The sequence below is a fragment of the Lipophrys pholis genome (genome assembly GCF_963383615.2).
Source record: "Lipophrys pholis genome assembly, chromosome: 4".
In the NCBI taxonomy this organism is placed as follows: domain Eukaryota; kingdom Metazoa; phylum Chordata; class Actinopteri; order Blenniiformes; family Blenniidae; genus Lipophrys; species Lipophrys pholis.
This window is the reverse complement of record NC_137637.1, coordinates 19492567-19507186: the sequence shown is the minus strand read 5'-3', so window position 1 is coordinate 19507186 and position 14620 is coordinate 19492567.

Below are 14620 nucleotides of genomic sequence, written 5' to 3'. Positions count from 1 at the left end.
CTACAGCAGCGTGTTAAAAGCAAAAGCGAAAAAAACAAACAAAAAAAAACTGAAGTCTCCGTGGAACAACAGTAAACTCCAGTCGAGACAAAACTGTGTGGAAGTTTAACTAATGAACAACAAACAACACAAGGGACTGCTGTATCCTCTCACTATGCGAGTCAACCAGCGTGTGAACTGAATAGAACATTGTCTTTAAGGGTGTATACAAAGGAAAGACGCCTCCAAGTGGATCTGGTAAACAATATGACAAATATCACCTTGGCTGGGATGTGTTTGTGACTCATTTCTCTGAGGTTTAGAAGCAGAATAGCAGCGGGGAGGGCAGCTGTCATTGTTGTCTGAAAACATTTTGTGTATTTTATTCCTACTTGAATAAAACCCATGTTACATACTAATTTCCTAATGAAGTGACTGTTGTTTATGAATGCTATTAGCTCGTAAAACAATTTTGAAGGTCAAATCAGACCAAATGCTTCTTTTCTACTTTAAGTGCTTTAACATCCATTTAAAATCCCAACGACCAAAAGCACAGCAGAAAACTCATTTATCTGCACTAAATGAAACTGACAACAGATTTGTTAGTACTTTGAAAGCATTTTGAAAAGTGACGTGCCACTTTATTTCAATGTCCTCATGAGATGCGCTTATGATGCTTCATATTGCCTTATGAGCCGCACTTCAGGCGAAGTGTTGGTACTTTGTTCTTTTCTCAGATGTGTCACGATAATGAGAAGCGCCAGGTTCCATCAAGCAGAAGAGGACAGGTCCACATTACAGATGCATACATCACTGCTCTCATTTCTATGTAATAACACCTGTCAGGCCTGATGAGAGGGAGCCCATGATGGCTTTGTCTGAGACCCACTGCCGGACACACACACACACACACACACACACACACACACACACACACACACACACACACACACACACACACACACACACACACACACACACACACACACACACACACACACACACACACACACCTGCTGACACGCATGCCAGCAACATAATCAAATCAACAAAACACATGTAGTACACAGTGAGAACCACTGAACAGCAAATCTACCGTTTGGGTTTCGTCATATTTACCTGCACACTGGAGCTGACACTCATTAGATGAACTCTGAGGGCGAGTGCTGTTCGTCTCTACTGTGGTTAAATCCTCAGTCTGTGATGATTAGAATCACACAACTTCTCTGTCAGTTAGTCTTGTTTGTCAGGTGTTCCTTTTTTTTTTTTAAAGTCCGACAACTACAAAAACAAAAAGACATCTCGAAGCTCAAGATACACCCTCAGAGGTGCACGCATGCATGTGTGCGTGTGTTCAACCTGTGTATGAGTGGCTGTTATTTAAACAATGTGGCCGCTGAGTGTTCGTCACAGACCAATAATAGACTGTAATCTTTAATGGCCCCTGTTAATTGCCCCGTTGGCAACAAAGTGCAAAAGGAAACTACAAAAAAAGACTTCAAACAAATAATCATGCAAAAAGTGGAGTGTGTGTACAAATTGCATCATCTTCAGAGACAGATAAATTACTGTCACTGTCATGTGGTTTTGTCTTCAGTATCTCAACTACCACAAATTTATTACTTCGCAATTTCTGTCAGTACTGGACTATTGATATGCGATGCATGTCTGATGAATTCTATTGCAAAGTCAATTTTAAGCTTTTAACAGATTGCAGGTGTTTTTATTTGAACAAAAGAAATCAAGAGTAGGCAAATGAGAATTAAAATCTAATGGTGGCTGCGGCACTCTGCAGAGTCGGAATGAGCTGCACGGTGTCATGTTTGATTGGGACAGGTTGTTTCATGGATTTAGGGGGAAACAGTCATCACATGAGGAGGTCTTCACTTTCACATGTCACACATTTTAAAACAATTAATTCCTCAGTCATCGAAGTCAAAATCTAACCTTTGCTGGATTGGTCTCACATTAGGAGCCCTTGTTTTGGACGGTTACAGCAGTTTTGCACATTTTGTTCAACCTTTATCTTGGACATCTCAGCCGAGTGTGTAACACTTTAAGTCTGTATTTCAGTCTATGCAATACAGGGGATTAGGTTTGATAACCATCCACGTTTTAATCAAACACAGGAATGTGGTGAAATAGCACAAGTTAATGGCAGGTTTAATAATGCACACACATTCCCTGTGGCATGAGCTGTCAATGCCAAGTCAAAAATCAATGGCACAAACTTCTAAAAAAAAGAAAAAAGAAAAACACATTATTAAAAGATCAGACCTTGCTGTGGTTAGTTGAAGGCAAGTAAATGGAATAAAACAAACTTGGTTTGCTAATGGACTTCGTACTGTGGCACATTGGTTCATAACAGTCAGTCAGTGTTTGATGCTGTCACAGGTTTTAAGCTTTTAACCAGGCTCCATGCTCCAGAAAATAAAGCCTCCTCCAGGAACATCACAAACCAGTAAAAAGCGCGCAGCACTCCTAAACAGAATAGAAATGCATGCACGCGTACCCCTTCCACACAGCAGAAGCAGTAGAACAAGGCATTACCATAAATTCATTAGAATGGTTGGGCAGTATTTATAAACATGTAGAGATGTTGTTTACAATGTCTGACTGGACGGATTACACGTCTACACAGACTAGTAAAGGAAACACTCGCGATACACACACTGTTTACACTGGGAGTGGGAGAGAAGAGAGGGAGAGCAAAGGGGCTTGAGTACATCGCTTCACAACATCCCTGAGTGGCATGTTTTACAGAGAGAAATAAACATCCAATAAAATAAACACCACTCTGCTGTGCTCTGCTGCACTCTGCTGCCATGTTCTGTACCGGGACGGCACACAGGGACGTCTCTGTGTGCATGTGTGGGACATGGGTGTGTGCGTCCACAGGTGTGAGAGGAGGAAAGAGGAGATTTGGGTTTTTTTTTACAAACAAGGAACAAACCGGAAAAGCGATGACGGTGGTCAAGACTGAGAGAACAGGAGTTCAAGTTGGATGTAACAAAGTATAAGAAAACCTTATTACTCGCAGAAATGTCAGTATTTTCTACTCCTCATGGTCCCACAATTGGCTAGTCAGTTGTTTCAGCTTAAGATGGTGACTTGACATAAGAGATTTAATAACTCAAGTCAAATTACTGTACAGTTAAGATTGCTGGATCTGACTAAATACAAGACAGAACCTGCTCAACTCAACAAAGCCTAATCTAAATCACTAGAACCACATGTTAAAAATTATAAAATGGTTACATTTGTAATGGAAATAATGTCATAAGCCCACAAAATGGAGCATAAATGACAAAAACAATGCAATCAAGCAGCCAAAAAGACATGAACGTGTCCCAAAAAAAAGGACATCACATAAACTCACCTCACTTCAGCTCGATTGACCTCATCACTCCAATTGAGGTGCTTACGATTGACAGAGACCAACAGCATTTCAGAGTAACACAGATGAACCAATGATCATTACTGAGGATGATGTCGGGTGGAGCAGGTACTCTCAATTCAAAGTAGATGATTTACTGATGTGAGCGAGGGGACACAGACAGTCTATTATACTTATTTTTTTGCTGCATAACGGAAACTATTATGTCAGTGTTTTCTCTAGAATATTAGAAAAACGGACCAAACTCCAATTTTTTTTAATAAACTCTGCCACTGCGCTTTCTTCCCACCCTGATGTGTTCAAAACTCATGAAAAAACATCCATCCTATGATATGTATGTATATATTCAAGAAATATTGTTTTTTAGTAAATGAAATAATAGAATAGGAAGGTATTTCTGCTGAAACTGAATCAATATTATGATATCATATGCTAAATATATCTGACACATGAAACATCTTTCATGTGCAGTATTGAGGATGCTGTATTTACTGTATTTTCATGGAAAACTGAAAAGATGTCTGACGACGTACAACATCTCTCGCTACATGTCTTGTCTAACAGAAGTACAGCCACCTGAATCACAATATAAATGGGTATCCATCTCCTTCTGGGCTGCTATTAAATAAAACACTGGGTGCTAACACAGATACAAATTCAGCAAGAATATTGATATTGAAAGCCCTGTAATAAATAGTTTACTTCAAAGTAAATGTTCATGTCTTTCTCTCATGCCTAATAATGTGTAGGTTTAAAAAAATTCTAATTTCAGTATTAAAAATGCCACTGAAATTGTTTCAACACAATAAATATGCTTTTCTTTTTGTTCATTTCCCTTAAAATGCCAAGTTCATAAACAAAGAAATGGTTTTGAATCAATATCAACCACACTTATTGATTTGGTTGATTGTAAATAGTCCATTTTGCCATTTACACTATCTTTTTGTTCCGTTAACAATATTGAATGTAGCGCAAGAGTATTTCCTCCCCACAACCCCTCCATGGTTAACAAAACAAACACATACATACATACATACATACATACATACATACATACATACATACATACATACATACATACATACATACATGCTTTTTACATATGTACATAATCTGAGAATATGAAGACTTGTGTCAGATGTGGGCAGGTGGAAAGAACATGGCTAAAATATGAAATAAGAACCAGCAACAAAAACATAAAGAAACAAGACCAAGATCATTAAAAAAGAAAAAAAGAAAGCCATTGAAAACCAGAACATGGCTTTTCCCAACAGTCTGATAATTCAACAAGCTTTGTGATCCAGTTGTCAGAGTGGTGGGAGCTGCCCTCTGCTAACAATGGTAGCAATCTTTTTTTGTTTCTTAATTTAAAGCAAATATTTGCCTTTACAATTGAATGAAAACAAGTTATTTTCATACAAGTTGACATCAAGTTTAATAAAGACAATGGTGCTTCAAAATAGTATTTATATCCGTGGTCTGTAGCTGTAGCCTGCTTATGACTCATAATCAGTTCCAAAATGTAGACTTCTTCATACTTCAATGAGGGCTTTTCTCCATTGCTCCTGCCATAATAATCCCTGCCACTAGAGGTTACTGTCTGCCGACTGATTAGAATTAAGTAATTAACTGGGTGCTCGCATTCACATGAAGTGTAGTTTGGTAAAAACGGATCACTTTAGTTTGGGAGGACCACAATAACACTTGAATTTGAATTTCACCATCCATTTGGTCACAAAATGTCTCAGTGCTCGTGCAATGTGCATTAGTTTTAATCCAAATACGAGAAATATGAATGGTAGATAAAAATGATGAAAGAAGCAAAAGGATTGACAGAAATGTATGCACTGTTATTGTTAAAATGGTGAACTTAATCATGTTGATCCAGCCCAGACAAAGAATTTTTTCCTCTTTAAAGTCATGATGTTTTGCTAAACAATGCTAAACTACAACTGTTTTATTTGCATGACTGATGGCACTGACCCTGACACTTAGGTATAATAAAGTATACACGGGCAAAGGGAGGTAAAATGGACTGCAGTAAAAGTGATGAGGGTGTTGATGGAGCAAAAAGAAATTGAGAGATTTGAAGAGAAGTGGATGAATTTATTGCTCTGTGGAGAAGCGCATATGGAGGAGACGCAAAGAGGAGGAAGAAGGGGTGCGGGGACTGAGGAGGGGGAAATCAGACAGGTTGGACTATGAGAGCACACACAGACGTACTCTGTTTAATGTCTCGCTGACATTTCTGCTCTCCGTCTCCTCCCCGCCGACCCGCTCTCGCTGGAGACAAATGAGAAGAGAGGAAAAGCCAGGGAGAAAGAGCGCAGATGAGAGTCTGGGAGGAGACGCAATGCTCGGCCCGTACTTCACTCAAGGTCACAAGCCCCAGACAAAGTCAAGGGTCAGGGTTCATGGGAGGGCCAGCCAATCAGGAGGTGGGCAAGTCTGGGAGGGTTCAGGTTTCACTGCCAAGGTGCGGCGCTGAAAGCTCTGGACAGCCCCTTTGCAACTTCCTCAACTTTTTTAGTTTAATCTCATGGATCGTTGTATTTCACTCATTTGAATAGGGCTTATTTTCGTTGAGTTTTCTGATAATACCTCTGTCATCAACATCTATTCTGTTGCACTGCAGATGCCTTGCACGGAGGAAAAACGGTGGGCTCTCGGACAGTGTGCCGGGCAGCTTGAGGGCTACCTAATAGTTCACTCCCCGAGTCCTTGAGTAAATTCCTTCTGGATTCCGTCACTCCATTAACCCGAGCAGTCTGCGCTACATGCATGTGTGTGTGTGTGTGCATCACTGAGGCCTCGGTTCACTGTCACTGCTCTGTGTCTGGTGCTCATTTCATTGCTCTAAACCAAACCATCTGTGTATTCAATGGGTGGAATGTTTCTCCACACACACCACCGCCTGAACACCTCTCATCCACTGACCCAGTGCTAAACGGTGGTGTCCATATCAGCAGATGAAAGATGTTGGCTACCAGCTACCTTACTGACTCGTATTTGTACACTAACCATCAAACTATTCTGTCCATTGCAACCAACAGATCATCACTGTTGCCGGCGTACTGTACTAGCGCAAAAGCATTTTTGCCGCTACTCGCTGCGCCGCTGTTTAGACAGTCCAACAGCATGACCCCGCCAGTTGGCTGGAGTTATGTAGCGAGTAGCTGGGACAACAGACAGCAGTGTGTGCACTCCTGGCCAGGCCTGAGAACACTTCACTAACCTGATCAGCACCAAGACAAATAGAGAGGCGATTGCTTCCCCGTGGCCCATCTGGCTTCTCTTAAGGCGACTGGAGGGGAGAAACAGGGGCAAGCGCGTGTGTGTGTGTGTGTGTGTGTGTGTGTGTGTGTGTGTGTGTGTGTGTGTGTGTGTGTGTGTGTGTGTGTGTGTGTGTGTGTGTGTGTGTGTGTGTGTGTGTGCTCCTAAAGACTGCCACTTTACATAGGGTATTTCAAACACGCCACTGACTTGCCGACCAATTACAACCAATCGGGGCTGTCGGTCTAACTGCTTTCACCCGTCAATAAAAACATTTTGGTTGGGACCGCTCGAGCCTCTTTGGACTGCAGCCCGGCCCAAACAAACGGCTCACTCGGAGTTCTGACATTCCAGAACGGAAGCAGCAGAAATCTGGCACCTGCGAATAAAACTTTCTGCAATTTAAGAGCGGAAACTAAAGGTGAGACTGGTCCTGGACAAGGTGGTAGGGGAGAACATGTTGACCACGTAAGTGTGAATGGGGGTGTATCACAAAAATAAAATTGGAAGGTATTCCCAAACAGAAGGTGTGTGGCTTCCTCCTGTCCTCATGGATGAATCAGGTTCAACTGTACAGGACCACCAAAGCCTTGGGATTGAAAGTGAGCTGATGAACTGAAGTACTTCAGCCTCAAGGCCAACATATGGGTCAAAGGTGGAGTACCTCATTCTGAACCACCACTGCTTGCTGTCCACATCTCCACCTTCTGGTCACCCAGAGAACAACAACCAAATGAACATCAGTATCCTTAACAGTTCCAGACCATTACCTAAAACATATGTTTATTCCAATATAAGTCATCTTTGCATCCGCTCCGTCATGTGTCTGCCTTTCACTTTCTTCGTCTGCTCTATGTCTCCTTCCTCACTGCTTCTCTTGCTTTAAGCTAATAGTAAACAGAGATGCTGTGGGCTGGGAGCTTGTCCAAACAGCAGGACAATAATAACTGTTTGTTGTCACCACGGATACACACTTTCATTACTGCCAGCGCACACTCCAGCATCTGGCTTCTGTTAACTGTATCCCGGCATCCCCCAAACGTGTGTGTGTGTGTGTGTGTGTGTGTGTGTGTGTGTACACTCCTAAAAACTCAAGTAGATAGGTGACTATCGACTTTGACACACTTGGACATCATAGTCACACACACACACACACACACACACACACACACACACACACACACACACACACACACACACACACACACACACACACACACACACACACACACACACACACACACACACACACACACACACACACACACACAGGTTTACATATGGTAATGAGGGCACCCACATCCTATATGAGAGATCTTCAAGCTGTTACCACCTGCGAATGACAACACAGTACTCAAATAGTTAAAATTGTGTTGTTGTTGTTTTTCTCCTCAACACAGTTTGTTTGTCTGCCTATGTAGGTACACGCGCATGTGCATGATGTTGAGTGAGTTTGTGTTTGCACATGCATGTGCACAGGCTGAGGAATGCCCTTCCTAGTAGTGGGGGCCCAGGCTGATGGGGGGGTTTAGAGAGGGGCCCAGTGTGTGTGTGTGTGTGTGTGTGTGTGTGTGTGTGTGTGTGTGTGTGTGTGTGTGTGTGTGTGTGTGTGTGTGTGTGTGTGTGTGTGTGTGTGCGTGAGCCAGTGGGAGCTTAGCAAGGGGCCCTGTGTTTTGTTCTGTTCCACATCAATGGGACGTCAAGCCGGGTTTGGGCCTGACAGCACCCGGATTAAAGGTTTTCTACCAGACACTCTCTACCCCTCCCCCGACGCGTACGCGCGCGCTCACACACACACACACACACACACACACACACACACACACACACACACACACACACACACACACACACACACACACACACACACACACACACACAACTCGTAGAATACTAAATTGCAATTTGCAGGAGGCTACAGGCAGTGGGACAGGCCCTTCCAGTAATGAGAAAAGGGGTTAGGAAATGCATGTGTCCCCTCTCCATGTGCGTGGACAGTCAGGCTATTGCTAAATTATTAAAACAACAACAGAAAATGTACATGTGCATTTTGAATGTTTCTAGGTAACTCGTGATCATAGTTAGAGATATATGTGCAAAAAACACCTGTAGCTGAATAACTTACAAACTCTGTTACAAGGTTATAGGGCAAACTCCCAATAAATTGTAAGTGATGAAATGTATTTAATCATATTTGTTCACACAGAAGTTGATACTGGATTGGGCAACAGGTGAGGCCATTACAGTTTTAAATAATAGAGAGAAAATAAGTACCAGTGGAGGGAATACGTGACAATTAAAGAACTTGGAAGAAATAATCAACAAAGGATGGATGTGAATAATTGAATCATGTGGAAAGGCACACCTCTAACACAAGGACAAGTTACAAAATAGGCCACACAAAAGGAAAATCCAAAAGAGGTCGGGACCGTAGAATTTGAACTGGTCAATACGGTTGTCTGGGGCTTAACTTTCCATCGACTGATGCCATGTGGAAATGTGTAGTGAGAGGTATGAACACACACACACAAAACACACACACACACACACTACAGTATGCTCAAACCTCAAAGTACATACACAAATACAAAACCCTACACAGAGTTTCACAGGATCCGTCTATTCAGTGTCTACCGAGGTCATAGAACAAACAGAAATGACGCTTCAGCCGCAGCTATTCAGAGCTGTGATCAAGAAGCATGCAGCATCTTCACTTAAACATAGTAATATCCATTCTATTGAAACGAAATTTGAAAATTAGATGTAACACGCTGACACTGACCTGCAAGATGAGTTCAAATATTCACAATTTGTGTGATTTTACAGGAATGTATATCTAAAGCTCCTTTCTAACTGTATAATTTCCATTACACTGAGGCAAATGAAAGCCAATTAAATCAGATTCATTTAACACAGCGGCCAGTAAAAATTAAGGCTAAATCTAAGGCTTTTGTTTTATAAGGCTGATGTGTATTTTAGATTTTATATAGTGACTTTTCGAAAATGGCTTTTCACAGCTTAGTAAGCTGTGAGCTCGGGCAGTGAAATGTGAAAAGACAAGAGCAGAATAGACGAGCAAGGCTAAGAAGCTGTAGTTTCAGTTTTTTATTTTTTTAAATTTTATTCTTTTTCCCAGGTGGCTTTGAAGATCCAGCGGTTCATGCCTCTACCGGACATTCAGCTGACAATAAACACCTTTGATGCTGACTGCTGTTGGGCTGTAAAGTTCCCACTAAACCCCCATGGTCTGGGTGTTGGGGAACACATCCAAGCCAACCGCCTCAGATCCCCCATGACTTAATTAGTGCTCTCTGATTCTCCGCATTAGTTTACTGTATAGGAACAACTTTTATCCTTAACTGTAATCAGCTTGCCCAGAAGAATAGAACACAATAAGAAGCCCGTTTGAAGTTCTCTTTGTGTTATCTCGAGCACTTCCACAAAAGCCCAGTGCAGCTTGCCTCAGAGTATAATGCTAGGCCAGTAGGCAGCCCAGTTGTTGAAAACCTGCACTGTTGCAAATGCCACCTGCAGTTCCTTTTCCCCTGCTTGATGAGCACAGAAAAGCAATTGTTTTTATTATCCCTCAATAATAAAAATGAGTTTTCTCAAGCTTACGGGCTCATTAGCTCCTAAAGGACTTTTTCTTCTTTTTTTTTAAACAGCTAAGTGATCATATTACATATAAAATTGATCCTGAATTATTTAACGATTTAAGGAGCCTGGTCTGCCGGTCTCCAGAAAGTTTCATCCCTTGATTAAAGGGATTATTCCAAAAGTGAATAAATTCAACCATTTATTACCATTTGCCCTCCTCACCCATTGAAAAGAAAAAAAAGAAAGAAGATTTTTGTGATGAATTCTTGAGGTGTCATTAATATGCATAATCAACCAAAGCTGGACATTAGTCCAGCCTTTTAGGTCTATTATCAGGAGATGACCATGACGGACTGCAGAGCTTTTATGAACCTCCTTATATTTCTTATCAAATATTCTGCTCTGTCTGATGATCAAGGTGACCGCTAATTTGATGGCAGTCTTCTTCATCTGTCCTACCAAGTACAATAATGACATTTACTTGGGCTATTTAAATGTAAGATTATTTATTTTCACATGAAAAGTGTAAGAGTTCGGTTTTGTAGATGACTGCTAAACTAAACTGGAAATTTGTCTTTTTCACAAAGTGGAAACTCTTGTGGAAAAACAAATCATACACTTAGTTTTAAGATGTTAAAGAGGACTGACATTAAAATACGCTGTTTGGAGTTTTCATCAACTCAGAAATAATTAAATAATGATATAGCGGATTTTTGAAAATAATTATAATCGTCCTAATACGTTGAATTATCTGACTCTAATCGAGGTTCTGTGGAAACTGAAGGGTTCTAAATCGCTGTTACTTTATCCAGGTCTGATTCTGACAGTCTCCATTAATAATGCAACTGCACCATCTAGTGTTAGGAACACAAATTTCTACTTACATTAAGTTAAGATGACCTTCTTAGATGTATACCATAAGAGTAAAAACCTGCTTTTAATGGGCATCATTTATTTATTTGGAAGCAGATCAGAGGATTTCTGAATTGTGGTCAGTGAAATCACCCTCCCTGAGCCAAATTCAAGAAAAGATCAAGTCTTGACACAAGGTTTTGACTAATAGAGAGCAGAATGGACAGGTTTGGAAGTGGGTACATTAGAAAGACAGCTGATGTTGGACAGTTTGGTGGGAAAGCGAGGGCCGAGGTTGAGACGGTTTGATCACGTCTGAGAAGGACGCTGAGGGTGGAGAAGACACAGTGACGAGGTTCATGTTGCAGTGAGAGAGGGTGATTGATGTGAGCGAGGAGGATACAGGAGATGGGGTATTTCAAGAAGATGAGCTACTGTGAATAAAAACCCATTGTCCATTTGCCTCTTTGGTGTTTTATGTTGTCAGTCAAAAGTGTTTCTTTTAATTATGATCACATAAACATTTTAACAGAATCAAACAATATAAAAAGCTTCTCAAACCGATGTGAGTTTCATGCATCTGCATCAAAGTGCGTCAAAGTCAAAGACGAGACGGATGTCATGTGATTAATTTAATGTAATATCACACATATTACACCCAATGTTCTACATCTGTTATTTTGGTGGGGTTTTTTTTACACTTTTTTTTCATTTCTTTCTCCTTTATTCTTTCCTTTCATTACTTCTAAACTCTATACACACACACACACACACACACACACACACACACACACACACACACACACACACACACACACACACACACACACACACACACACACACACACACACACACACACACACACACACACACACACACACGTATATATAAACATATACACATCTGAAATTGTCCATACATGTAGAATTCTGATTTTAACAAAGACTAATGAATTCACCAATATCACGTATCAAGGCATACTATGCATGTCTATTTGTAAATGAAACTATAAATCAACCAAAATAAAAATTAGCTGGCGTTCTTTTCAACCACACTAAGCACTTGGGATTATGCCGTTAGAGTCAGCTTGGTTGGATGCCCAATTAGAGTGTAGCCAAATTGATAAATCATCTCCAATTGATGGCAGTTTAGCGATGAATATTCCCTGAGATGACTTGATAATCCCCACAATCTCACTCTCATGCAAATTCAAAACATTTCAACACAGATATTTGTCCTATTTAAAAAAAAAAAAAAAGAAATAATAATAATCCACATTATTAGGCTCTTGTTAAGTGTGTGATTTATTTATGTGTTTTACAGGCCACTGCAGCCCTGCACCCAGCTCACATCTGGTTCCACTGATTGGACGTGAGGTTTGTTAAGACTTTTCAGTCGCTGAAATGTTCACTTATTTGCTGCAGCACTGTGCATGTTTGATGGCTGAGTTCAATGAAGACACCATTTCTTTTGAAGTACAGTATAATGGTATTTAGCACCCCTGCCTCACGGGCCCAAGTCTGCACCTGAGGAACCTTTCTGTGTGGAGTTTGCATGTTCTCCCTGCGCCTCGGTTTTCTCCAGGTAATCTGGTTTTACTTCCACAATCAAAAAACATTCATTTGTGGTCAATCACCCGTGACTCTAAATTGCTTGAGGGTGTGAATGTCTCTCTTCAGCAACCTGTCCACAGCGTACTCGGCATTTGTCCATATTTAGCTAAGAAATGCTCCAGCAGCCCAGGATCATAACTTTGAAAACGATGGTGCAGAGCAGACATGTATGGAGTTATGTAGTATTATGCACATGGTGTTTGTGTTTATTTGTGCGATACGTAGATAAAATAAACTCTTATAATCAACTCTTGCAGGAGTCTTTCTAAAGGTCCACAAATAGCTTTTCAGATTGGCCCACTCTTGTTTCACTTTTGAAGCGTCCTTGAGCAAGACACTAAAACCCCCGAGTTTCTTCCAACGCCGTGCGAGGATCCTGCATAGCAGCCGGGACCATTGGTGAGTACACCGAGTAAACATGTACATGTGACTGATCATGTTAAGACCACTGAAGAGGTCTGGCATGCTTTGTAAGCAAACATTCATCTCTCACTAGCTGGTGCATAACAGAAACCTACAAACACTTTTTAATGTTCTTTTGTTAATCAATATATATGGGCTCATTCCTTTCCAATCCCCTCGATAAACAATTAACAGAACATACAGATTGCTCCATGAATTAATTTGTAAATTGCACTGCAAATCTAGATCAGAATAGGATAATAAAGTAACAAACAAGTTATGTACACTATCAGAAGAATTATTATTTCTAATTATTTCAGTTGATTTTTGTACAAGTTGTTGCACTTCTGTTCCAACAGATGGCGGCAGAGTGCTCCGGGTAATATCTGCCACCAAAGTGTCTCGAAACGTTTATTTCACACAGTCGTCAGTACTTGAAGGCCAAAATGTCTCATTAGACTGGCTCCACATACATTAGACTGCATATGAAGGACGACAACGTGTACATTTGACTTGTTTTCTTGTGCCAGATGAGTGACGGCGCATGCTGTGCTCGATCACCTTTACTTTAATACAAAGCTGAACACAAAAAGCTCACCGAGTGGAGGAATTTCCAGGCTCACGCCACGTACCTTCAGCCAGAGGACACCCTAATCAGGCAGTATTGAAAACACCTGTGGCAGACACGCGGCGCGCTTCAAAACATGTTTTCAGTTTAAACCTGATCGAGGCCTGTTTTTACTTTTACCTGATGGGTCATTTCAAGTTCTTCTCCTATTATCCACTTACTGTATTTGTATGGCGAGAAGTTCTGAATTGTGCATTAAATTACACCTATGGTTGTTTTTACGTTTGAGTAACATGCTTTTTTATGTTGTTTTGTTTTGCTTATACCTGAGGCACTGAATACTTGAGTGGAAGAAGTTTTTTTTGGAGTCATGTCATAGCAGGAAAAAAGTATGATGAAAACTCTTAATTGTGGTTCCATTTCAACCTTCAGAAGAGCAATAAGTGCAGGATATTACTACCATAATTAATTTAGGCCCTTGAAAATGTAATCGGCAACACCTATACCTGTAATCTTCACCCTTCACAATAACAGATGTTCAAAATAGTCCAATGCTTTTTTGGCCAAAGGGCATGAGACATTTAAACGGCTGTTGAACAGAGAACACTTACTAAAACTCTTTTATTAACATACTCGCAAACAAATAGAAGCAGAAGCTTCATTAATGGTTAGTCTGAGATTAGGGAAAACAAAAGGTATATCAGGGGTATTTTCAAACAACACATCACCTCATCTCTCTTGAAAGACACCTCAAAAAAAAAAAAAAATAACTATACTGGAGAAAGTTGAACCTGTCCTGCAACTTTTCAGCCAAATTTCTTCTTTCAAACCGTAAATTAGAAGAGATGTGACAGAGTTAATAACCAGAGACTCACCGCTTGTTGTCTTCACCTCAACATCTCCTAGAAACGCCTTGAGAACAAACCAGACTTTCAGCC